Raw genomic sequence first — 27468 nt, forward strand, 5'->3', positions numbered from 1 at the left:
GCGGCAGCAGCAGACACCGAGGACTGCCGCAGGTGGGAGGGGAGAAGTGTTTAAAAACTACCTAGTCCTTAGGAGGCCGAGGCGGGCGGGTCACAGGGTCAGGAGATGGAGACCATCCTGGCGAACACGGTGAAACCCCGTCTCTACTAAAAATACAAAAAATTAGCTGGGCGTGGTGGTGGCGCCTGCAGTCCCAGCTACTCGGGAGGCTGAGGCAGGAGAATGGCGTGAACCCGGGAGGCGGAGCTTGCAGTGAGCCGAGATCGCGCCACTCACTCCAGCCTGGGCCACAGAGCGAGACTCCATCTCAAAAAAAAAAAAAACAACCTACCTATTGAATACTATGTTGGCTGGCTGGGTGATGGGTTCAATAGAAGCCCAAGCATCAGGATCACACAATATACCCATGTGACAAATCTGCACATGCACCTGAAAAGGACGGCTCAGCAGTGTGCTCCAAGAAAATAAATTAGCTACATATCTCCAAAAAAAAAAATAAATTAGCTACATATCTCAAAAAAAAAATAAATTAGCTACATATCTCAAAAAAATAATAAATTAGCTACATATCTCTAAAAAAAAGGGCTAGGTGTGCAGACTACCTCATTTATTCTTCATTCAGGGAACAGGATGTGTGTCTGTGCTGTCCAATATTCGAGAGATTGAAATGTGACTACTGAGACTGACAGGGAATCCCAGTTTTGAATTTTATTTAATTTAACCTAAGTTAAAAAACTGATTCTCAATTCATCTACTGGAAAAAAAAGTGTGCTTGGAACAACTGGGATGAGTAAATCTATGTTTTCAAGTGTAATTATTATACAATCTAAATACAGATGAAGTATTGCCAATAAAAAATTAGCATCTGATTTGAAATGTACAGTAAGTATAAAATAAATCCTAAAGTTTAGACAGTACGAAATTAACACCTCATTAATTTTTTGTATTCAGACATGTTGAATTAATAGTTTGGGTATACTGAATTCAATAAGATATATTGTTAATTTACTTTTTTAACCTTTTAAAATGTGGTTATTAGAAAAATTTTAACAACATATTTTGCTGGCATTGTTGCCACTGGGCGACTCTGCCCTAGATAATCATACTAATTATAATGAGTGACTGTTGATAAGAAAAACACAAGTGTGTAATTAAATCAGTAGAACAGATCAGTATGTCAACATAACGTGACAGTAAGTCAGGTGCTTCTGTCCTACTAATGTTAAAAGCATACCTCATTTCTGGGCAAACAGCCAGCTCTCTAGGGAAGATGGAGTTCCACCAGTCACCATGACATAGCATGTCAATCTTTGCTACAAAAAGAGTCTCAGCCTAACCGGTGATCACCAGCTCAGCATTTCCTTGGATGGTACATGTATTTTTGGATGCCGACCAAGAGTAGATTGGGCAGGTTCTGGAATGCCTGTTGGTCTGAGGCAATCCTGCATTTTCTTTTGATCTAGGAAGACAAACTTGGGAGCAGCAGAAGCATTTTAAAAAGCAATAATGAAGAAATAAATTCACGTCCACAGCAATGCATTTTAAAATTGGCTTTAGTTTTTATGTAGGGATCAATTTTGGAGAAATGGTAATACTCTGTTTTTGCTATCTGTGCTTTCTAAGGTGTTTAAAGTGCACAAAGGAATCTGGATATGGTAAACTTAAGATGTATTTGACTGAGAGAAGAGGCAATTACAGAAAAGTAGCTGCGGGCGTGGTTCCATGGAGTGAGGGAGGGCATTTAAAGGTGAGGCAGTGGCATCATCAAAAGAGAGGGATCTGCCGAGCGCGGTGGCTCACACCTGTAATCCAGCACTTTGGGAGGCTGAGGCGGGCGGATCACCTGAGGTCAGGAGTTCAAGACCAGCCTGGCCAACATGGTGAAACCCCGTCTCTACTAAAAGTACAAAAATTAGCCAGGTGTGGTGGCAGATGCCTGTAGTCCCAGCTATTGGGAGGCTGAGGCAGGAGAATTGCTTGAACCCTGGTGGTGGAGGTTGCAGTGAGCTGAGATCACACCACTGCACTCCAGCCTGGGTGACAGAGCGAGGCTCCATCTCACAAAAAAAAAAAGAAAGAAAGAAAGAAAAGAAAAAAGAAATAAAAGTGAAGTAGAAAAAAGTCACAGATTTGGAATATTAACATGAGCTACTTTAATGGAGGAGAGATCTCAAAAACAATAGGAACAGAAGATACTGAAATTGAACACCTACAAATAACCTACATAGATATATCGAAAAAGTGTTACTATATTTTTTGTTAGAAAGGAGGTGCTATTACCCTGCCTCCATTGACATTGATCATTTCTCAAAATATACATTGTTTTGGGTGGGGAGAGATGCAGCAAATAATTATTCATTTAGAATGATTTATTTTAATAAAACAAATTCTATTCTATCTCCAAATAACTTTGTCTCTAATTTTTTTAACTTTAATTTTTAATTGAGGTTAAAAAACACATAACACTAAACTTACCATCTTAGCCATTTTAAGTGTATGGTTCAGTAGTGTTAATATATTCACACTGTTGTGTAACAGATCTCCGGAGCTTTTCCATCTTACAAGCTGAAACTCTACAACACATTAAATAACTCTCCATTTCCCCTACCCTATCTCCTAATAACTATCATTCTTTCTGCTTCTATAAAATTGATTGCTGTATACATTTTTTGTAACTGACTTATTCCACTACACATAATGTCCTCATAATTAATCCGTGTTGTAGAATGTGACAGGATCCCTTCCTTTTGAAGGCTGCGTAATATTTCATTGCATGAGTAGTCCACATTTTTGTTTATTTGTCCATCTGTTGATAAATATTTGTGCTGTTTCCACCTGCTGGATATTATGAATAATGTTGTAATGAACACAGGTGTGCAAGTATTTGTTCAAGTCCTTGATTTCAATTATTTTGGGCATATACCCAGCAGAGAGATTGCTGAACCATATGGTAATTCTATTTTTAATTTTTTGAGGAAACTGTCTTACTTTTTTCCAAAGCAACAGCTCCATTTTGGATTTCCCAACAGCAATGCAGAAGGATTCCAATTTCTTCACATTCTTACTAACATTTATTTTCTGGTTTTGGTAGTAACTGCTCTAGCAAGTATGAAGTGATATCTCATTGTAGTTTTTATTTGCATTTCTCTAATTATTAGTGATACTTAGAATCTTTTCTTGTGCTTATTGGCCATTTATATATCTTCTATAGGGAAATGTTTATTCAAATCCTTTGTCCATTATTTAGTTGGGTTATTTTGTTGTTATTTAGTCATAGGAGTACTTTATATGTTCTAGATATTAACCCCTTGATATAGTCTGGATATTGTTCCCTCCAAATCTCACGTTGAAATTTGACCCCCAAGGTTGGAGTTGGGGCCTAGTGGGAGGTGTTTGGTTCATGGAGGCACATCCCTCAGGAATGGCTGGTGCCCTCCCTGTGGTAATGAATGCATTCTCTCTCTACTAATTCATGTGAGACCGGGTTGTTTAAAAGAGCCTCACATATTTCTTGCTACCTCTTTCACCATGTGTCACGTTGGTTTCCCTTTGTTTTCCCCCATAAGTCGAAGCTTCCTAAGGTCCTCACCAGAAGCAGATACTGGTGCCATGCTTCTTGTACAGCCTGCAAAACCTTGAGCCAAATAAACTTCTTTTCTTTACAAATTACTCAACCTCAGGCATTTCTTTATAGCAACACAAATGAACTAACCCAGAAAATTGGTACCAAGAGTGGGGTGTTGCTATAAAGATACCTAAAAATGTGGATGCAGCTTGGGAACTGGGTAATGGGCAGAGGATGGATGAGTTTGAAGGGCTCATAGGAAGATAGGAAGACTAGGGAAAATGTGGATCTTCTTAGAGACTGGTTAAGTGGTTGTAGTCAAAATGCTGATAGAAATTTGAACAATGAAGGCCAGGCTGATGAGGTATCAGACAGAAATAAGAAAGTTATTAGGAATTGGAGCAAAGGTTGCCCTTGCTGCACTATATCAAAGAAGTTGGCTGCTTTGTGTCCATGTCCTAGAACTTTGCGGAAGGCTAAACTTAAGAGTGATGACATAAGGTATCTGGTGAAAGAAATTTCTTTCTTTTCTTTTCTTTCTTTCTTTCTTCTTTTTTTTTGTAACAGAGTTTCACTGTCGTTGCCCAGGCTGGACTGCAATGCCGTGATCTCGGCTCACTGCACCTTCTGCCTCCCCAGCTCAAGCAATTCTCCTGCCTCAGCCTCCTGAGTAGCTGGGATTACAGGCATGCACCACCACACCCAGCTATTTTGTTTTGTGTTTTTAGTAGAGACAGTGTTTCACCATGTTGACCAGGCTGGTCTCAAACTCTTAACCTCAGGTGATCTATCCACCTCGGCCTCCCAAAGTTCTGGCATTACAGGCGTGAACCACCATGCTTGGCAAAATTTCTAAGCAACAAAGTGTTCAAGAAGTTGCATAGCTTCTTCCAACACCCTACAATCAGATATAGGAGCAAAGGAATAACTTGAAGTTGGAACTTATAATTAAAAGGGAAGCAGAATGTTAAAATGTGGAAAATTCACAGCCTGGCTATGTGGTCAAGAAGGAAGAAGCAGTTTCAGAAGAGGAATTTAATAGGAATTCAGGAATTCAAGCAGGCTGAGGAGAAACCACTTGTTAGAAAGATTAGCATGACTAAAAGGGAGCCAAGTGCTAATATTCAAGACAATGGGGAAAAGGCTGAGGGGCCCAAGAGGACAGATTGATTTGGGGAAGAGAAAGGAAAGAAAACCAGGCCTACGGTGCTGCTGCCCTATGCTGCCCCAGGATGCTGCTTCTCACATCCTGGCCATGCCAGCTACAGACAAAGCTCACAGATCACCAGGTACAATCACTTTATTGATTGTGTCCTTTGATGCATGGAAGTTTTAGGTCTGGTGTAGTTCTATTTGTCTATTTTTCCTTTTGTTGCTTGTGCTTTTGGTGTCATATTCAAGAAATCGTTGCCAAATCCAACACCATGAAGATGTTCCCCTGTTTTCTTCTAAGAATTTCATAGTATGGGGGTCTTTTTCTTTTTCTTTTAAGTTTAGGGGTACATGTGCAGGTTTGTTACACAAGTAAACTTGTGGCATGGGGATTTGTTGTACAGGTTATTTCATCACTCAGGTATTAAGCCTAGCACCCAGTAGTTATTTCTCTTGATCCTCTATCTCCTTACACCCTCCACCCTCTGATAGGCCCAAGTATGTGTTGTTCCTCTCTATGTGTCCATGAGTTTTCATAATTTAGCTCCCACTTATAAGTGAGAACATGTGGCATTTGATTTTCTGTTCTTGTGTTAGTTTGCTAAGGATAATGTCCTCCATCTCCATTCATGTCTCTGCCAAGGATATGATCTCATTCTTTTATACGAGTGCATAGTATTCTATGGTATATATGTACTACGTTTTCTTTATCCAGTTTATCGTTGATGGACATTTTGGTTGATTTCATGTCTTTGCAATTGTGAATAGTGCTGCAATAAACATATGCATGTATGTGTCTTTATAATAGAACAATTTATATTCCTTTGAGTATATACCCTATAATGGGATTCCTGGGTGGAATGGCGTTTCTGTCTTTAGGTTTTTGAGGAATTGCCACATTGTCTTTCACAATGGCTGACCTAATTTACACTCCCACAATGACTGACCTAATTTACACTCCCACAAAAGGATAAGCATTCTTTTTTCTCCACAATCTCACCAGCATCTGTTATTTTTTGACGTTTTAATAAGAGTAATTGTGACTGGTGTGAGATGGTATCTCATTTTGGTTTTGATTTGCTTTTCTCAGATGATGAGTGATGTTGAGCTTTTTTTTAATATGCCTGTTGGCTGCATGTATGTCTTCTTTTGAAAAGTATCTGTTATATTCTTTGCCCACTTTATAATTAGGTTATGGTTTTTTTTTCTTGTAAATTTAAGTTCCTTATAGATGCAGGATATTAGACCTTTGTCAGATGCATAGTTTGCAAAGATTTTCTCCAATTCTGTAGGTTGTCTATTTACTCTGTTGATAATTTCTTTTGCAGTGCAGAAGCTCTTTGGTTTAATTAGATCCCATTAGTCAACTTTTGCTTTTGTTACAATTGCTTTTGGTGTCTTCATCATAAAATTTTTGCCCATACCTAAGTCCATAATATTATTGCCTATGTTGTCTTCCAGGGTTTTTATAGTTTTGGGTTTTACGTTTAAGTCTTTAATCCATCTTGAGTTAGTTTTTGTATATGGTATAAGGAAGGGGTCCAGTTTCAATCTCCTGCATATGGCTAGCCAGTTATTACAGCACCATTTATTGAATAGGGAATCCTTTCTCCATTGCTTGTTTTTGTAAGGTTTGTCGAAGATCAGATAGTTGTAGGTGTATGGGCTTATTTACGAGTTCTCTATTCTGTTCCACTGTTCTAAGTGTCTGTTTTTGTACCAGTGCCATGCTGTTTTGGTTACTGTAGCCTTGTACTATAGTTTGAAGTTAGCTAGTGTGATGCCTTCAGTTTTGTCCTTTTTGCTTAGGATTGTCTTGGCAATTTGGGCTCTTTTTTTCATTCCATATGAATTTTAAAATAGTTTTTTCTAGTTCTGTGAAGAATCTCAATGGCAGATTAATAGGAATAGCATTGAATCTGTAAATTGCTTTGGCCAGTATGGCCTTTTTAATTATATTGATTCTTCCTATCCATGAGCATGGATTTTTTTTTCATTTGTTTGCATCATCTCTGATTTCTTTGAGCAGTGATTTGTAGTTCTTGTAGAGATCTATCACCTCCCTAGTTAGCTGTATTCCTAGGTATCTTCTTCTTTTGGTGGTAATAGTGAATGGGAGTTTGTTCCTGATTTGGCTGTTGGCTTGACTGTTGTTGGTGTTTAGAAATGCCAGTGATTTTTGCAAATCGATTTTGTATTCTGAGACTTCGCTCAAGTTGTTTATCAGCTTATGAAGCTTTGGGGCTGAGATTACAGGGTTTTCTAGATATAGGATTATGTTGTCTACAAACAGGAATAGTTTGACTTCCTCTTTTTCTATTTGGCTGCCCTTTTTTTGTTTCTCTTGCTTGATTACCCTGGCCAGGACTTCTGGTACTATATTGAATGGGAGTGGTAAGAGAGAGCATCCTTATTTCATGCCAGTTTTCAAGGGGAATGCTTCCAGATTTTGCCCATTCAGTATGGTGTTGGCTATGGGTTTGTCGTATGTGATTTTTATTACTTTGAGGTGTATTTATTCAATACTTAGTTTATTGAAAGTTTTTAACATGAATCAGTGTTGAATTTCATCAAAAGCCTTTTCTGCATCTTTTGAGATAATCATGTAGTTTTTATCTTTAGTTCCGTTTATGTGACGATTCACATTTATTAATTTGCATATGTTGAACCAACCTTGCAGTCCAGGAATAAAGACTACTTGTTCATTGTGGATAAGCTTTTCGATGTGCTGCTAAATTTGGTTTGTTAGTATTATGTTATGTCCTTAATCAATATTGAGTTAATTTTTACATGTGGTGTAAAATAAGGATTCAACTTTATTCTTTTGCACATAAACATCTGGTTTTTCCAGTATCATTTTTTAAAGACAGTGTCCTGTCTCTCTCAGCACCCTTGTCCAAAATCATCTGACCATATGTGTGATGTTAAGCAGAATACTGTACACTAGTATCAATCCCAGCTGAAGACTAAACACCTTGCCAATTTCTGCAAAGTTTTCTAAATCTGGCAAAAGGTTTTACTCAAACCCAGTTGCCAGAGTATGAGCGTGGTGAGACAGAACACTCTTATAATACACTAAGTAAAACAACTTTACTATTAACCGATAGCAAGCAAGGATAAACAGAAGGCTGGAATCTGTGGTGTGCTGGTCCCTCAAACTTAGGAAATCTTCCCAGAACAGATAAAATTTTGTTTGCACATTTCACTCTCTATCTCAGCTGAGTGATGACTAAAACAGTCCACCTTGAATTTATACCTCTGGGTGCATCTTGGATCGCTGAGCGCAACTGTTGTAAAATATCCTTTTGTGGGAGGAATGATAACACTGTCTAGATTCTTCCAAACACGTCCTTCTAATTTCAGGATGTTTCATTTTACAGTTATTGTGAGAATACAAGTAGGAGTAGGCAGAACTGGGTCATCCAAGGCAATGCTGAGATCTGTCTTCCTGCACAGTAGGATTTACTTCTGGACTCTCTATCCAAGTCCATTGGTCTGTATGTCTATCTTTATGCCAGTACCATGCTGTTTCAATTACTGTAGCTTTGCAATATCTTTTGAAATTAGGAAGTGAGAGACCTCAAACTTTATTTCTTTTCAAGACTGTTTTGGCTATTCAGGGTCTCTTGAAGTTCTACATAAATTTTAGGATGAATTCTGTTTTTGCAAAAAAGTTATTGGAATTTTGATAGGAAATTTTGATAGGAAATCATTCCTATATTGACTGAATATATTGTTTTGAATAGTGTGTACATTAACAATATTAAGCCTTTCATTCATGAACACGGGATGTATTTTCTTTGTGTCTTCTTTTATTTCTTTCAACATTTTGTAGTTTTTGGTGTACAAGTCTTTCACTTCATTGTTTAATTTTATTTATAAGTATTTTATTCTTTTTGATGCTATTTTAAATAAACTTTTTTATTAATTTACTTTTTAGATTGTTATTAGTCTATAGAAATGCAATTGATCTTTTATTCTTGTTTGTTGATCTTTTATTTTGTTTGTTGTTTGTTTGATCTTTTATTCTTCAACTTTGCTGAATTTGTTTATTCATTTTAACTGTGTGTATTTGCACACTATGGGCCTTTCTACATATAAGATCATATCATCTGTGAACAGAGATAGCTGGACTTCTTCATTTCCAATTTGGGTATCTTTTATTTCTTTTTCTTCCCTAATTGCTCTGGCTGGGACTCCCAGTGGCATATTGAACAGAAGTGGTGAGAACCAACATCCTCACCTTGTTCCTGATTTTAGAGGAAAAACTTTCAGTCTTTTAACATTGAGTATGATGTAAGCTGTCCATTTTTCATACATGGCTTTATAATGTTGAAGTGGTTTCCTTTTATTCCTAGTTGATTGTTTTTATCAGGAAAAGAAAATTATCTTTTGTCAAATGCTTTTTTCTGCATCAGTTGTGATGATCACGTAGTTTTGTCTTTTATTAATGTGTCATACTACATTGATTAATTTTTATATCTTTTCCAGTGTTAAACCATCCTTGCACTCCAGGAATAAAACTTGATCATGATGTATAATACTTGAAATATGCTGTTGAATTCAGATTGCTAATATCTCTTTAGGGTTTTTGCATCAATAATCATCAGGATTATTCTATAGTTTTCTTTTATTTTAGTGACTTTGTCTGACTTTAATATTAGGAGAATGCTAGCTTCATAGAATGAGTTTGTGAGCATTCTCTCCTATTTATTTATTTTTTGAAGAATTGGAGCATAATTGTTCTTAATTTATCTTTAAATATCTGGTAGAGTATCACCAGTGAAGCCTTACAGTTCTGAGTTTTTCTTTGTTGGAAAGTTTTTGATTACTGATTCAGTCTCTTTTCTAGCTATTGGTTTGTTCTGGTTTTCTATTTATTGCTGATCCAGTCTTGGTAAGTTGTATGTTTCAAGGAGTTGATTCATTTCCTTTAGGTTACCTAATTTATTGGCGTTCAATTGTTCATGGTATTGTCCTATAATCCTTTTTTACTTCTGTGATATTGACTGTAATATTTCCTCTTTCATTCTGATTTTACATGAGTCTTCTTTTTTCTTTTTCTTAATCTAGCTAAAGGTTTGTCAATTTTGTTGATCTTTCAAAAAATGCAAATCTATAAATGTGATACACCACATGAACAGAATGAAGAATAAAACCATATGATCATCATGTTAAATGCAGAAAAAATATTTGAGCAAATTCAATGTCCATTTATGATACAAAATCTCAGTAGATAAGGTGAAGAAGGAATGTAGCTCAATTCAATAAAAGCCATAAATGACAAGCTAACAGCTAACTTTATACTTAGTGGTGAAAAGTTGAAAGCTTCTTCTGTAACATCAGGAGCAAGACAAGGATGTCCACTCTTGCCACATCTATTTACTATAGTACTGGTTGTCTATAAAATTGATTTTATTTTATCTTTATTATTCTTAAAATGTTTTGAGCTCACTTGTCTAAAAGTGTTAAGCAGTAATAATTATAAAGCTACTTCACTCTAAGTTTTACATTCTTTGTGACATTGGATTTTGTACACCAGGAAATTTGAATTCCTATTATTTAGATTTGTTTGCAAACCTATGAAATGATAGTGACTATTACATAAAAATTGACTAACTCCTTTTTAAATTTTGTTTTGACAATATATAGATTACACTTGATTTTATTTCAAGTGCTACAAAATAAGCAGATGATGAAAATAAATGACAGCTCAGGGGAAGACTTCATCTTAGTTGGCTTCTCAGAATATCCCCAGGCTGAGTTCATCCTTTCTCTGTTTGTCTCCGGGTTCTACACCATGACACTCATGGGGAACACAGCCATCATCTTGGTCTCCCTGCTGGATAGCCGGCTCCACACCCCAATGTACTTTTTCCTCCGAAACCTCTCATTTCTGGACATGTGTTTCACCACCTGCATTGTCCCTCAGATGCTGGTGAACATCTGGGGAGCGAGTAAGAAAGTCAGTTACGTAGGCTGCATGGCTCAGTATTCTGTCGCCTTGGCTCTCGGCTCCACAGAGTGTGTGCTTTTTGCTGTCATGGCTGTGGACCGTTATGTTGCCGTCTGCTGGCCTCTTCGCTATGTTACAATCATGCACCAACAGATCTGCCACCTTCTCGCAGCCTTGTCCTGGTTTTCTGGGTTTGCCAACTCTCTCTTTGAGTCTTCACTAACTATCATTTTGCCTCTGTGTGGCCACCACCATGTGGACCATTTCCTTTGTGAGGTCCTGGTCATTGTCAAGCTGTCCTGCGTGGACACCGGCCCAACTGAATTGAAGATGTTCATTGTTCGTGTGATCATCCTTGCCCTTCCAGTGTGCACCATCCTCACCTCCTATGCCTGCATTGCCAGAGCTGTGCTGAAGATGCAGTCTGCTGAAGGTCAGCAGAAGGCCTTTGGGACTTGTGCCTCCCACCTGGTGGTGGTCTTGGTCTTCTATGGAACCATCATGTTCATGTATCTTCAGCTGAAGAGTAACTACTCTCAGACCCAGGGAAAGGTCCTTGCTCTTGTTTATACCATTGTTACCCCCACCTTGAACCCACTAATCTATACGCTGAGGAACAAAGAGGTAAAGAGGGCCATTAGAAAATTGATCTGGAAGGATCCAGTTTAAGAAATTACAATCCCTGGAATTTGAGTCATAGAAATTATTTGGAGAGTGGATTAATGGCAGGAAGGATAATTTTCAGATTTCAGCCCAAGTTGATTGACAAACAAATGAAGCAAGTACTAAATACAAGCTAAATGTAAAATTGTTGTCATCAACAGTGGTGATTGTAATCTTACAAAAATTGCATAATACAGGCATTCATTCACATTTTTGCTGTCCTCAAAATCTGTAATCAGGATATTTTGCAGTATTTGTTGATTTCCTCAAGAGATTGTTAGAGCTGTAGTTTTCTAGGGAATAGTGGACCTACTGAGGGATAGAACACATGGTAGATATGGAAACTGAGCTGAAATAACTTACGTATGAAGATGGATCATACAGATCTAAATCTTTATTAATGTAAAATAGGAATTGAAACCTTACAGGAAAGAAAACTGAGTAAAGCAATTCAGGGACAGTATAATACTTTGTTTTTGAGGGAACAAGGAAAATTCCCTGCAGTGAGACACTTGACCTAGTTTTTAAATGATGCTTAGGATTTGGGCAGGTGTGTGGCAATGGGGTAAATAACATTCAGTGGATCCAGACCAGGGTAAGCAAATGTGTTGCTAACATAAAGGAGAATAATATTAAGTTTCTATACCCAATTGTTCTCTCATGTGACGAGGCCTGAGTGTTTACAGTGTGTGTTAAGGGTTCATGGCACTGGCATAAATGAGACAGTAATTCTATTCAGCATGTCATGATTTACAAAGAGATTGTAAATATAAAGGTAGACATAATATGGCCTCTGCTACCATGGAGGGATGTGCAATGAGAAATGAGAATCGACTTTTTAGAAAGGTTTTGCCAGGTAGTTGGCATGTGTTATGAGCCATATGACAAACATATGACAGTTTCTCATATTGGCCAAAGCAGAAGAACTTCCAGGCAGAGAAAGTTGAAGGAGGATTTAAAAAAAAAGTCAAGGCAGAGAAAGTTAAAGTATGTGGGGATTGGCTCATCGGTCACAATATTGGTGGTGAAGGGAGAGCACAGTGACAGTGAGGACAGGAGGTGGCAGAGACAGATGAGGGCTGGGTCATCAGGGCTTAGGGAAGTTGGGCTGAGCTGATGACTCTTGCAGTAGGAGATGGAGGTGGTCTGCAGCACTTCAAATAGGCAGTGGCAGAATCCGGCGTATGCTAGAAAGGTGGTATGTGTGTATGGGAGGAGGATTCCAGAGAGGGGTTGGCTGTGGTGAGGGTGGAGGCAGCTCTTAGGGAAAGCTGCAGCTGTGACAATGAGGGTCCGTGAAAGTTTAGTCCGACGACAATGATGGGGAAGATGGACAGGCTTTGGAAATGTAGCTGGAGGTTGGAATGCATGAAGGGGGTTCCTGAAAATATAGGTTGGGAATCCAGAGAAGGGCTGGATCTGGGAAGGATGATTTTCCTCGCTAAGTTAGGGGCTTTATTCTGTAGGTAAAGGGGAACTGAGAACTGCACCTGAGGCAAATTCTGGTTCATAAAGGCTGATCTGGTAGCGAGTGTGTGGTGAACTATAATAAAAAAAAAAGACAAGATATAGATATGCCATTTTTTTCCTTTTTCTACTGATAAGAATTTTTACATTGAATGCATGGAGGAAGGGAGATAACACTATCCAAACAGAATATTGTAAACTTTCATCTGGAAGAAGATGTATCACCAGACTATTAATGTAACCTCTCCATAGGTGGGGACTCCAGGGCCTTACCTTTTAGAAGCTGTATATTCTAGAAGCTCAGGTAGGCTTGTGGGGATTATCTCTGGTTTCTGGGTACACAGTTTGTTCAGTCTGTGGCCCAGAATGGCTTTGAATGTGGCCCAACACAAATTTGTAAACTTTTTTGTGATTTTTTTTTTTTTTTTTTTTTTTTAGCTCATCAGCTATTGTTAGTGTTAGTGTATTTTATGAGTGGCCCAAGACAATTCTGCTTCTTCCATTGTGGGCACCCCTGCCATAGAATATGTTGCTGAGATAAATTTTAAATCCAGCCTCAGTCGCCAGAATAAAGATAAAGTGTGTTCATGTGTTACTGAGGCCTTAGTAAAGGGACTGGACAGAGGTCAGTGGGGAAGCCCACGCCGGTGGATGTGGGCTGGGCACAGAGGAGAGACGGCAGAGTTGGGAAGAGTCTCTGAGGGGAACACAGTTGTAGAGGCATTTTTAAATGGTGAGTTGGCATCACTGTGTAGGAAGAACTAGAAGTTTTCATATATCTACAGACAGACACTGAGCCCAGTGATCTATAGATTTAGTCCCATGGACAATATTCAGCCCATTTATTTCCTGACTGGTTATGACTTAGCTTTTGGCACTATGTGGACTCAAATTTTCCACACTCTTAAGCCTATATAAAATTGTAGTTCAAGAAGGTTAAATTCATTTCCCAGAACTAAACGGAATTTGGACCTGTGACTCCAGCTCACAGAATAGAATCATTTCTCACAGAGCATTAGAGTTTAAAGACAACAGTGGGCAGAAATTTCATGTATTGAAAATAATTGTTCCAAGTCCTTAAATCACTCACAAATAATATACATAAATTTGCAAATTACATGAAATATAAATGTATGCAATATATGTATGAATAATATTTAATAAAGTGTGTATAAAAATTCAGTTTTTCTTATCTATAATGCATTTAAATAAACGTACATACTTGGATTTCTGTAAGGTAAATGTTTACCTGATACCACTCCTAAGTTCAGATGGCCAGAAAGGACTTGTGTAAGAGATTGTGTACGAGCCATAAAATTCATGAGGGACTTCCTTAGTGGCATCCAACAATTACCAGGGAAGAAAATGTTCAAAAGGACATGGGATAAGCTGAAAATCCCTGGGGACAATGGAAGAGAGGATATTGAAACATTATAACTAGAATTCATCAGAATTTATGGTCTTTCTGTCAGTTTCATTGTAAACTTAATGCCCTTTCCACTATCCACAGGTAAAAAGCTGCTAGTAGGTGCTTAGTGAATACAAACTAATAATAATGATATTAATACTACAACTCAGTCTCACTGAGCCTGATGGAATAAGTCCTCAGACTTAATCTGTATACCTTTAGTCTCTCATGTGTAAGGACATAGGTCCAGTAAAATGGTAAGATTAAGGGACAAAAGTGTATTTTAGTTGTGGTTGAAAGTATTAATTTCTAGTTCAGTGGAAGGGAATCAGTGAAATGAAGAAGAAATGGATCATTTAAGATGATACTGTCTGTAGACCAACAAATGCCATGAGAATTTGCCAGCACCAAACCGGCACTACAAGAAATGCTAAAAGGAGTCCTAATCTTAAAACAAAAGCTCAATACACACCAAAATAGAACCTCCTTAAAGCATAAATCTCGCAGGACCTATAAAACAATAACACAATAAAAAAAAGTAGGCAACAGCTAACACGATGAATAGACTAGTATCTCACATCTCAATATTAATGTTGAATGTAAATGGCCTAAATGCACTACTTAAAAGACACAGAATGGCAGAATGGATAAAAAACCACCAACCAAATATCTGCTGCCTTCAAGAGACTCATATAACCATAAGGACTCACATAAACTTAAGGTAAATGTGTAGATAAAGATATTCACATCAAAGACTGCACCTCCCTGATGTTTCCTCAGTCTGGAGGATGATTTTGTTGACCACTTTACTTTTCCAGCCTACTCCCTGCTGTCCTCTGTCTACAGTCATTATAGGCATAATTTATTATTTTTCCTATAAATTCAAATGTGCCAATTAATAGAGATATTGGGTCAATATGTTGCCAGTATATCAGCTTTTACTATGTCTATTAAAATTGTCAATAAAGTAAATGCCTCTATATCAGTCCTGAGAATGGCTTAAGAAGGAACTATCCAAATGCTTTACCTCATCTGAGAAAGGATTTATGTGGTTGAGAGGAGCCTTTGAAAGAGACTGCCCACAATTCAATAGAAGGACCCTGATAATATTTGGGTACTATAGACAACTCCCCCTCCACCCCATTCCCACAGAGTTTTCCTACATTGCTTCTACTGGGATTTTCACATTTTGAGATGATAATTGTTACTAGAGAAGCGTAAGAACACAGTGAGGGCAGTTGAAGTCTGTTCCATCAGTACTTTGTTGTAGTCACAGTTCTTCAGAGGGCCAGAATCGGATGAAATTGTTCAAGGGTGATGTTCAAAGGAGATTCGATGATAAAGCAAGGCCTATTTTGGGATGTGAGAACTTCTTTGTAATGATATTTGCAATTTTGTGGTTTGCAGTGGCAATGGTCATGCTTCTCCTAGTATCTTTGCAGATAGGTTAGTTATTCCTTTTGGAACAAAACCGAATCACACTGGTACTCTTTAAGGGGCTGTGGTTTGCCATTTATTGCACTGGTTAAATGGACCCCACAAGCTCGTGAAGTTTTGTGCCTGCTTCAGCCTCTCCTTTCCCATGTGCCTCACGGTTGCATTCTGACCCAGTAGAAGTAATTTACAGCGGTTCCATTCTCATGATCAATTACTGGCTAAGGAAGGGTCTAGTACATAAATCAATCTATCATCTGTGGGGGAAAGTTTGTCAAAACATCTAGGGAAAGGCTATCTCGTTGCAGAAAGGATACAAATTCTTTCTTTTCTGGAATGTTCGTCTGCAAGTGGCATTTGAAATTGTCCATTAGAGGAGCTAGCCAGTGTCGGCTGAAGATAGTGCAGCTGAAACGATCCTGTGTCCTTAGTGATAAACCCTGGAATCACCTCCTACCCTGCTCTTCGATATGTGAGTCAATACCACAGAGCCATATACTGTTTCTTCTTGTTGTTGTTGTATGCATCTGTCTTCACTGAGACACATTCCTAATGCTAATTTCAAAGGTTGCCATTCTGTGTATAAAAGGCCACTTTCAACCTGCAGGTTGAAATGAGAACAGAGGCAAAGTTTTGAAGACAAGTCATTTTGTATCAAAACTCTTAAAAGTGCATATGTGTGATTGTAAAATTCCATATATAGGAATTCTTTTTAAATGAAACATTAGAAAATGTAGGGAAAATGAATGAACAAGAAATTTAGCACAGTGTTATTAATAAACAAATTAAGTGCTTATAATAGAGACTTTGGAACAGAATACAATCCCCCCAAAATTGTTTCCTCTATACAATAGAACACTCTGCAGTCATTAAAATTTATGTTACAAAATAATATTATTGATAAGGAAAAATCACCAAAGATAACAGTGATAACTGATGCTGACAAATGATAGCACAGTTTTTGTATTATAAATATTTATATGTGAATAGAAAGAATTCTAGGAAAGCACTGACTGTTTTTAGACATAATTTAGACAATTTAAATTTATTTTCTTTGAAATTTCTGTATTTTTATTTTCTTTTATTTTTTTATTTTAATTGACAAATAAAAGCTGCATATGTTTATGGTGTACAACATAATGTTTTGATATATATACAAATTGTGGAATGCATGAATCAAGCAAATTAACACATTCATTAGCTCACATACTTACTTTTTGTGCATGGTGGTGAGAACACGTGAAATCTACTCTTGGCAATGTTCAAGAATACAATACATTGTTATTGATTATAGTCAATATGTTGTGTAATAGATCTCCTGAAGTTATTCCTCTTGTCTAATTGAAATTTTGTGTCCTTTGACCAAAATCTCCCCAGTGCCCTTCCCATACCTCACCTGACTCTCAGGCCTTGGTAACCACCATTCTATTCTCTGCTGTGAGTTCAACTTTTGCAGATTCCACATACAGGTGAGCCCACGTAATATTTGTGTTTCTGTGTCTGGTTTATTTTACTTTGCATAAACTCAGGGGTCATCTATGTTGCTGCAAATGACAGGGTTTCTTTCTTTTTTAAGACTGAATAGTATTTCACTGTGTATGTATACCACATTTTCTTTATGCATTCATCCATTGAAAAGCACTTAGGTTAATTTCATATCTCAGATATTGTGAAGAATGCCACAGTGAACATGGGCAAGGAGCCATCTTTTTGACATACTGATTTCAAATCATTTGGAAATGTACCCAGAAGTGGGATTGCTGGATTACATGGTAATTCTGTTTTTAGTTTTTTGAGGAAACTTCATACTGTTCTCCATAATGACTGTAGCAATCAAGTGTGCAAGGGTTCTCTTTTCTCCACGTTCTTGCCAACACTTGCTGTCTTTTATTTTTTTTCATAATGGCCATTTGACAGGTATGAGGTAATATTTCATTGAGGTTTTAATTTGCATTTCCCTAATAATTAGTGATGTTGAGCATTTTAAAAATATACCTGTTGCTCATTTTGATGTCTTCTTTCAAGAAACGTCTATCAGGTTAATTGCCCATTAGTTTGTAAACTACAACAAGTACATTATTTTAATTAAATAATTTACAAATAATTAGTATAAGGAACCTTGATATTTTAACCCAATGATTAATCTTCGTCAATTTTCTTTTTTTTTTTTTTTTTTTTTTTGAGATGGAGTCTCGCTCTGTCACCCAGGCTGGAGTGCAGTGGTGCGATCTCGGTTCACTGCAAGCTCCGCCTCCCGGGTTCACGCCATTCTCCTGCCTCAGCCTCCTGAGTAGCTGGGATTACAGGCGCCCGCCACCACGCCTGGCTAATTTTTTTGTGTGTTTTTAGTAGAGGTGGGGTTTCACCGTGTTAGCCAGGATGGTCTCGATCTCCTGACCTCGTGATCCGCCCATCTCGGCCTCCCAAAGTGCTGGGATTACAGGTGTGAGCCACCGTGCCCAGTCTAATTTTCTTCTTTTTGAAATTTCAGCTTTTATTTTAGATACAAGGGGTACCTGAGCAGGTTTGTTACATGGGTGTATTGCACCCAGGTAGTGAGCATATTACCCAATACGTCATTTTTAAATTCACACCTCCCTCTTTCCCTCCCACTTCTAGTGGTCTTCAGCGTCTATTGTTCTCATGTTTATGTCCATGCATGCTCAATGTTTAGCTCCCACTTGTAAGTGAAAATGTGCAGTATTTGGTTTTCTGCTTGTATGTTAATTCACTTTGGATTATGGCCTCCAGTTCCATCCATGTTGCTGCAAAAGACATGATTTCATTCCGTAATATGTCTGAGTAGTATTCCGTGGTGTATATGTATCGTGTTTTCTTAATCAAGTCTACAGGTGATGGATATCTAGGTTGATTTCATGTCTTTGCTATTGTGAGTAGTGCTGTGATGAACATATGCATGCATGTGTTTTTATGGGAGAATAATTTATATTCCTTTGGGTATATACTCAATAATGGGATTGCAGTGTTGAATGGTAGCTCTGTTTTCAGTTCTTCAATTTTGTTTTGTTGCAATTGCTTTTAGAGACTTAGCCAAAAATTACTTGCCAAGGTCACTGTTGAGAAGTATATTTCCTAGGTATTCTAGGATTTTTACAGTTTGAGGTCTTACATTTAAATCCTTAATCCAACTTTAGTTAATTTTTGTGTATGGAAAATTCTTCTGCATATAGCTAGCCAGTTTATCCAGCACCATTTACTGAATAGGAAGTTCTCTCTCTGTTGTTTTTGTCTGCCTTGTCAAAGATCAAATGGTTGTAGGTGTGTGGCTTTCTTTCTGAGTTTTCTATTCTGTTCCACTTTCTATTTGTCTGTTTTTGTACAGTACCATGTTGTTTTGGTTACTGTAGCCCTGTAGGATAGTTTGAAGTTGGGTAGTGTGATGTTTTCAACTTTGTTCTTTTTAGTTAGAATTGCTTTGGCTACATGGGCCCTTTTTTGGTTCCATATAAATTTTAGAATTTTTTTTCTAATTCTGTGAGGAATGACATTGGTAGTTTGATAGGAATACTGTTGAATCTGCAAATTCCTTTGGGAAGTATGTTTATTTTAACAATATTGATTCTTCCAATCCATGAGCATGGGATGTTTTTCCACTTATTGTGTCATTGGTGACTCCTTTCAGCAGTGTTTTGTAGTTCTCCTTGTTGTGATCTTTTACCTCTTTGGTTAGCTGTATTCCTAGCTAATTTTTTTTTTTTTTTTTTTTTTTTTGGTGTGACTATCGAAAATGGGATTGTGTTCTTGGTTTGATGCTCAGACTGATTGTTACAGGTATATAGAAATGCTACTGTGTAGTCCCAGCAACTCAGGAGGCTGAGGTGGGAGGATCACCTGAGTCTGGGGAGGTTGAGGCTGCAGTGAGCCATGATTGCATCACTGCACTGTAGCCTGGGCAACAGAGTGAGACCCTGCCTCATAAAAAAAGGAGGAAAGAAGGAAGGAAGGAAGGAAGGAAAGAAGGAAGGAAGGAAGGAAGGAAGGAAGGAAGGAAGGAAGGAAGGAAGGAAGGAAGGAAGGAAGGGAGGGAGGGAGGGAGGGAGGGAGGGAGGGAGGGAAGGAAGGAAAGGAAGGAAGAAGGGAAAGAGGGAAGGAGGAAGGGGGAAAGAAATTTAAAGAGAGAGAGAGAGAGAGAAAGAAAGAAAGAAAGAAAGAAAGAAAGAAAGAAAGAAAGAAAGAAAGAAAGAGAGAGAGAGAGAAAAGAAAGAAGAAAGAAAAGAAAAGAAAAAGAAAGAAACAAAGAAAGAAAGAAGAAAGAAAGAGAAGAAAGGAAGGAAGGAAGAAAGAAAGAAGGAAAGAAAGAAAGAAAAGAAAGAAAGAAAGAAGAAAGAAAAAGAGAGTGGAAAGAAGGAAGGAAGGGAGGAAGGAAGAAAGGAAGGGAGGGAGGGAGGAAGGAAGGAAGAAAGAGGAAGGAAGGAAGGAAGAAAGAAAAGGAAAGAAAGAAAGAAAAGAAAGAGTGGAAAGAAGGAAGGAAGGAAGGAAGGGAGGGAGGAAAGGCTACTGATTTTCGTACATTAATTTTGTATCTGAAATCTTGCTAAAATCATTTGTCAGTTCTAGTAACCCTTCTGTCCCAGGAATCTATGGATCATTAGTTGCTTTGCAGTGTTTCTGCAATGTCCACCGATTTTCTGGCTTGAGTTTCAAGTGAGGCGAAACGAAGGTGTATGCTTTGCATAAGTCATTCAAGTAGCCTTCAGACAGGAAAGACAGACACACACAACGACTTGTGAGTCAGGCATGCTCTGGTCCCTCTGGAACCAGGGACCAAGGTCCTGCACTGGGAACACAGATGCTGCTATTTCAAAATTGCTTCCGCAGAGGGTGGTGGCGGGTCAAGAGCAAGTAAACGTCACAAAATATTTCTACTGTTTTGAAGATGTCTTCTTCTTGTTTCAGCATTAGTTTGGTTGCTGCAACCGTTGACCGTATTTAAGATTCTGAAAAAATTGGTCCGACGGTTACCGCTCGTTTTCTGTGTTTCTATAGAGGAATGGTAGTTTGGAGTCACCTACTTTACCATTTATCTAATGTTAGTCTCTTCTTTTAAAATGTAGGCATTTACAGCTACATATTTCCCTCCAAGCTCTGGTTTAGCTGCATCTCATAGATTTTGGCATGTCGTGTCTGCATTTTCATTTATATCAAATTATTTTCAAAATTTCTTTGTGATTTCTTCTTTGCCCCACTGATCATTTAAGAGTATATTGTTTAATTTCTACATATTGGTGGCTTTTCCTAATTTCTTTCTATTATTAATTTCTAATTTCATTCCCTTTTGGTCAGAAAACACACTTTATACTATTTCAATCCTTTTACACTTATTGAAGTTTGTTTCGTGGTTCATCTTGGACAATATTGCAGGTGTACTTGAACATATTTTCTGTTGTCATTAGGTGGAATATTTGATAGATGTCTTAATTTAGGTCTAGTTGGTTCATAGTATTGCTCGAATCTTCTATTTCCTTGTTGATCTTCTGTTTAGTTATTGTATTCATTATTGAAAATGAGGTATTGACATTATCTACTATTATTGTTGAATTGTCTAATTTCCCTATATGTCTGTCTGTTTTTACTTTATGTATCTTGTTAATAGGAGACATATGTTTATAATTGTTTTGTGTCTAATGAATTGGCCCTTTTGTCATTATAAAATGTCTCTTTTTACCTCTAGTAACTTTTTTTTGTTTTAAAATCTATTTTGTTGGCTATAATTATAGCCATTCCAGCTTTCTTACAGCTGCTCTTGCATAATGTATCTTTTTTCATCTGGAAACTTTTAATCTCTCTGTGTCTTTGAATCTAAAGTATGCCTCCTATAGACTGCATACAATTGCACATTTTAATCCAACTTTATAATCTCTCCCTTTTGATTAAAAGGTTTAATCCATTTATTGTTATTATTGATAGAGTTGGATTTTGAAGTAAAGCTTTGCCATCTCCCAGATAACTACCCCTCTTTTTTTTTTTTTTTTTTTTTTTTTTTTTTAGTTTTCCTTTAAGTTCTGGGATACATGTGCAGAATGGGCAGGTTGTTGCATAGGTACCCATATGTCATGGTGGTGTCCTGCACCTGTCAACCCGTCATCTAGCTTTTAAGCCCTGCCTGCGTCAGGTATTTGTCCTAATGCTCTCCCTTTTTCTCCCACCCCCTGACAGGTCCTGGTGTGATATTCCCCTTCCTGTGTCCATGTGTTCTCATGGTTCAACTCCCACTTGTGAGTGAGAACATGCGGTATTTGCTTTTCTGTTCTTGTGTGAGTTTGCTGAGAATGATGGCTTCCAGCTTCATCCATGTCCCTGCAAAGGACATGAACTCATCATTTTTAATGGCTGCGTAGTATTACACGGTGAATATGTGCCACATTTTCTTTATCCAGTCTATCATTGATGGGCATTTGAGTTGGTTCCAAGTCTTTGCTATTGTGAATAGTGCTGCAGTAAACATATGTGTGCATGTGTCTTTATAGTAGAGTGATTTATAATCCATTGGGTATATACTCAGTAATGGGACTGCTGGATCAAATGGTATTTCTGGTTCTAGATCCTTGAGGAATGGTCACACTGTTTTCCACAATGGTTGAACTAATTTCACTCTCACCAACAGTGTAAAAGTGTTCATATTTCTCCACATCCCTGCCAGCATCTGTTGTTTCCTGACTTTTTAATGATCGCCATTCTAACTGGCTTGAGATGGTATCTCATTGTGGTTTTGATTTGCATTTATCTAATAACCAGCAATGATGAGCTTCTTTTCATATGTTTGTTAGCCTATAAGTGTCTTCTTTTGAGAAGTGTCTGTTCATATCCTTTGCCCACTTTTTGATGGAATTGTTTTTTTCTTGTAAATTTGTTTTAGTTCCTGATAGATTCTGGATATTAGCCCTTTGTCAGATGGATAGATTGCAAAAATTTTCTCCCATTCTGTAGCTTGCCTGTTCACTCTGATGATAGCTTCTTTTGCTGTGCAGAGCTCTTTAGTTTAATTAGATCCCATTTGTCAATTTTGGCTTTGTTGCCATTGCTTTTGGTGTTTTAGACATGAAGTCTTGGCCTATGCCTATGTCCTGAACGGTATTTACCTAGGTTTTCCTCTAGGGTTTTTATGGTTTTGGGTTTTACATTTAAGTCTTTAATCCATCTTAAGTTAATTTTTATATAAGGTGTAAGAAAAAGGCCCAGTTTCTGTTTTCTGCAAATGGCTAGCCAGTTTTCCCAGCAGCATTTATTAAATAGGGGATCCTTTCCCATTGCCTGTTTTTGTCAGGTTTCTCGAAGATCAGATGGTTGTAGATGTGTGGTGTTATTTTGGAGGTCTCTGTTCTGTTCCATTGATCTATATATCTGTTTTGGTACCAGTACCATGCTGTTTTAGTTACTACAGCCTTGTAGTATAGTTTGAAATAAGGTAACATGATGCCGCCAGCTTTGTTCTTTTTGCTTAGGATTGTCTTGGCTATGCGGGCTCTTTTTTGGTTCCATATGAAATTTAAGATAGTTTTTCCTAATTCTGCAAAGAAAGTCAGTGGTAGCTTGATGGGGATAGCATTGAATCTATAAATTACCTTGGCCTATATGGCCATGTTCACGATATTGATTATTCCTATCCATGAGCGTGGAATGTTTTTCCATTTGTTCGTGTCCTCTCTTATTTTCTTGAGCAGTGGTTTGTAGTTCTCCTTGGAGAGGTCCTTCACGTCCCTTGTAAGTTGTATTCTTAGGTATTTAATTTTCTTGTTAGCGATTGTGAATGGGAGTTCACTCATGATTTGGCTCTCTGCTTGTCTATTGTTGGTGTACAGGAATGCTTGTGATTTTTCCACATTGATTTTGTATCCTGAGACTTTGCTGAAGTTTCTTATCAGCTTAAGGAGTTTTTGGGCTGAGACAATGGGTTTTCTAAAAATACAATCTCACACCCACTGACTAACTCGTCCCAATGAGATGAACCAGGTACCTCAGTTGGAAATGCAGAAATCACCTGCCTTCTGCATTGGTCTCACAGGGAGCTGCAGACTGGAGCTATTTCTATTTAGCCATCTTCTCCCCTCTCTCTGGCAAATGGATTTAAATACTGTAATGTGGCAAAATTAAAAACTGATGCAAAGATGATAGAGGAGATGAACACACCCATTAGGGAGGAAGAGGGAAGAGCAGGAATTCAAGCCTACCATGAAGTCAGAGTGTTCAACATGAAAGACACAGGAGTCTGGGGGTGCACGAGGTTTAGAAGAGGACAGTGGTGGGGTAGGTAATATTCCACTAATAATGTGAATACGATGAGCAGCACAAAACTAACAACACAAGAAAATAAGAAAAAGAACAACTGTAAGTTTCACAGGTACCAGTAGGCAGAAGCTGAGGTGGGGTCAAGAAGAGAAGAATGGCGTGGAAGGAAGCAAAGTCGATGAAGCAGGGAGGGATGCAGTCACACCTGAGAAAGCTGGAGATCCCTGGGCTGAGCTGTCAGTCAACAGCAAAGCTCCCCGCCCTCAGGCTCTCCTGCTGCTTCCCAGAAACTTCCTGGTCCATCTGGACTCTGCCTCCACGGCCCTCTCAGGGGGCAGTTGGTTCTCCCAGACCACTTCATCAATAAGGCCCTGGAGCTGGGGGAGTTTTCTACTGGCTTCTCTGATTCATTTGCAGATCAGTTTCCCACTGCCCTAGAGTGATGTCATGAGACCATTGTAGGTCCTAATGTTTTCATGCAATGCATGTAGAGAAATGACCCAAATGGGTTATTACATTGGCATAAATGCTTTATTATTATTTAAAATAGTTGTAAAGAACGTTAATTCTGACATGGCATGGTTATTGGCAAATACATAAAATATTTCTCATGTCTGTCATAATTGAACTTTGTGAAATACATGTTTTTTCATTTTTCTAACATTTTTATTAACCTAAGAAGTCAAACTGTGATCATTACAAATACAATCTGCATCACAATGATAAAGATGTTAGAATCTTTTGTTCATTCTGTATTCAAAATCCAAAGTGTTTTTCACAGTCACAACACATCTCAATTGGAAAGTTCATTTTGATGAGATATTCTTGATGCCCATGTATATTTCCTAAGAGTTACAGTCCCAAGGTGACTTGAACACCAACTAATTTTCCAAACACACCATCAGTTGTTCCAACAACTGAATCACTTTTTGGAAGTGAATTTACAGAGGAAAATCCCATCCCATTGCTGAGTTGCATCTAATTGTAAGAATGGGTCACAGTTTGTCTTTCTATTCAACGCTGAATGTTGTTAAAGTCCTTTGTAACTTTGGCGATGGTGAAGACAGGTGCTAGAAACTGTTACCCTTAGCTCTTGTCAACGTGAGTTCTCATTTCTCCAGACCAACTATCTTAGGGTGGGAAAGTCAGTTCCATGGTCATTGCCAGTTGCATTGATAACAAAACAATCAAACTATTCTCCCTGCGGGTTGTGACATTTTGATTCCAACCAGCACTCTCGGGTGTTCCAACTGCTTCACATTTTCTACAGCCCTTGGGATGGTCAGCGGTTGTCACTGTGGCTTCTCTAATGGCTTCGTGGTTGTATTTCAAGGTGTATTTGATGTGCATTTCTGCAGGGGGAGTGATGAGTGCATTTCTGCAGGGGGAGACACTTCAAAACACCTTTTGAAGTGTCTCCTTAGATCCCCTTTGGGAAAGTATCCATTTTAATCTTTTGCAGATTTTTCTTCTTTTAAAAAAACTTTTGTTTTAGATTCAGGGGGACATGTGCAGGTTTGTTGTATAGGTAAATTGCGTGTCACGGGGGTGTCACGTGCAGATTATTTCATCACCTGGGTAATAAGCATAGTATTTGGATGCTCTCCCTCCTCCCACCCTCCACAGTCAAGTAGGCCCCAGTGTCTGTTGTTCCCTTCTTTGTGTCCATGTGTTCTCAATGTTTAGCTGCCACTTCTAAGTGAGAACATGCGGTATTTGTTATTCTGTTCCTGCAGGTTTACTTCGGATAATGGCCCTCAGTTCCATTTATGTTGCTGTAAAGGACATGATCTCATTCCTTTTTGGGGGCTATGTAGTATTCCGTGGGGTACATGTACCACATTTTCTTTATCCAGTCTACCGTTGATGTGTATATAGGTTGATTCTATGTCTTCGTTACTGTGAATAGTGCTGTGATGAACATATGCATGCAGGTGTCTTTATGGTAGAATGATTTCTGTTCCTTTGGGTATACACCCAATAATGGGATTGCTGGGTCAAATGGTAATTCTGTTTTGAGTACTTTGAAAAATTGCCTCACTGCTTTCCACAATGGCTGAACTGATTTTACATTTCCACCAGCAGCATATAAACTTTCCCTTTTCTCTGCAACCTCGCCAGCATCTGTTATTTTCTAACTTTATAATAACAGCCATTCTGACTGGTGTGAAATGGTATCTTACTGTAGTTTTGCTTTGCATTTCTCTAATGATTAGCTATGTTGAGCATTTTCTCATATGCTTCTTGGCCACATATATGAATTCTTTTGAAAAGTATCTGTCTATAGCCTTTGCATACTTTTTTTTTTTTTTTTTTTTTGCTTGTTCGTTTGTTTAAATTCCCTATAGGTTCTGGATAGTAGACCTTTGTCAGATGCATAGTTTGTAAAAATTTTCTCCCGTTCTGTAGGTTGTCTGTTTACTCTGTTGGCAGTTTCTTTTGCTATGCACTAGCTCTTAGTTTAATTAGACTCATTTGTCAATTTTTGTTTTTGTTGCAATTGCTTTTGCATCTCCATCATTATATCTTTGTCAGGGCCTATGTCCACAATGGTATCTCCAAGGTTATCTTTCAGGGTTTTTATACCATATAGTTGGGTCTTGCCACTCTGTGCCTTTTACTTGGAGAATTTACCCTGTTTACATTCAAGGTTAATATTGATATGTGCAGATCTGATCCAGTTATCATGTTGTTAGTTGATTATTGTGTGGTTGCTTTTTAGTGTCAATGGTCTGTGTACCTGAGTGTGTTTTGTGGTGGCTGGTAACAGTCTTTCCTTTCCATATTTAGCACCCTCTTAAGGACCTCTTGTAAGGCAGGTCTGGTGGTAATGCATTCCCTTAGCATTTGTCTGAAAAGGATCTTACATCTCCTTCGCTTACGAAGTTTAGTTTGGCTGGATGTGAAATACTTGGTTGGAATTAATTTTTTTCTAAGAATGCTAAATACAGAACCCTCTCGATATCTTTTGGTACATAGGGTTTCTGTTGAAAGGTCTGCTGTTACCCTGATAGGGTTCCCTTTGTAGGTGATCTGCCCCTTTGCTCTGACTTTAACACTCTTCATATATGAATATTTCAGTTCCTGCTGCTGGCGCGAGCACACACAGAAATGCGACGGCCCCACTTCTTCCAGAACCCCACCACAGCACACACGCAGCCGCCCATGCTGCCATCCCAAGACACAGTCGTCAGAGTCTCCAAGGTCAAAGTAAAGAAAAAGTGTTACATCGATTGTTTTACTAATTGAAAACACACTTCCTTCCATCTTGTATCTTGATAAAAGGTTGACCTAATATATTTTAAAGTGGAAAATAATTATTGATCTCTGTATTTTCTGCAGCTATATGTGTGTGTATTTGTGTGTGTGTGTGTGTTTGTCTTTGTGTACATGTGTGTTTGTGTGTGTGTTTGTATGTGTGCACGTCTGTTTCTGTATATATGTTGTGTAAATATGTGTGTGTGTATATGTTTGTGTGTGTGTATATGTCTTTGTGTATATGTGTGTGTGTTTGTGTGTGTGTATATGTCTTTGTGTATATGTGTGTGTGTTTGTATATGTGCATGTCTGTTTCTG

The 27468-nt window shown here is 38.1% G+C and overlaps 1 long non-coding RNA gene across 1 annotated transcript; it reads left to right on the forward strand.

Moving 5' to 3' along the window:
- Positions 1-27187, forward strand: LOC139363551 (uncharacterized). Its single transcript, XR_011624193.1, has 4 exons — positions 1-32; positions 15954-16117; positions 17023-17114; positions 26974-27187. It is a non-coding gene; the product is annotated as an uncharacterized lncRNA (long non-coding RNA).
- The last annotated feature ends 281 nt before the right edge of the window (positions 27188-27468 follow it).

The sequence above is a fragment of the Macaca nemestrina genome, chromosome 6, assembly GCF_043159975.1.
Source record: "Macaca nemestrina isolate mMacNem1 chromosome 6, mMacNem.hap1, whole genome shotgun sequence".
Classification (NCBI taxonomy): Eukaryota; Metazoa; Chordata; class Mammalia; order Primates; family Cercopithecidae; genus Macaca; species Macaca nemestrina.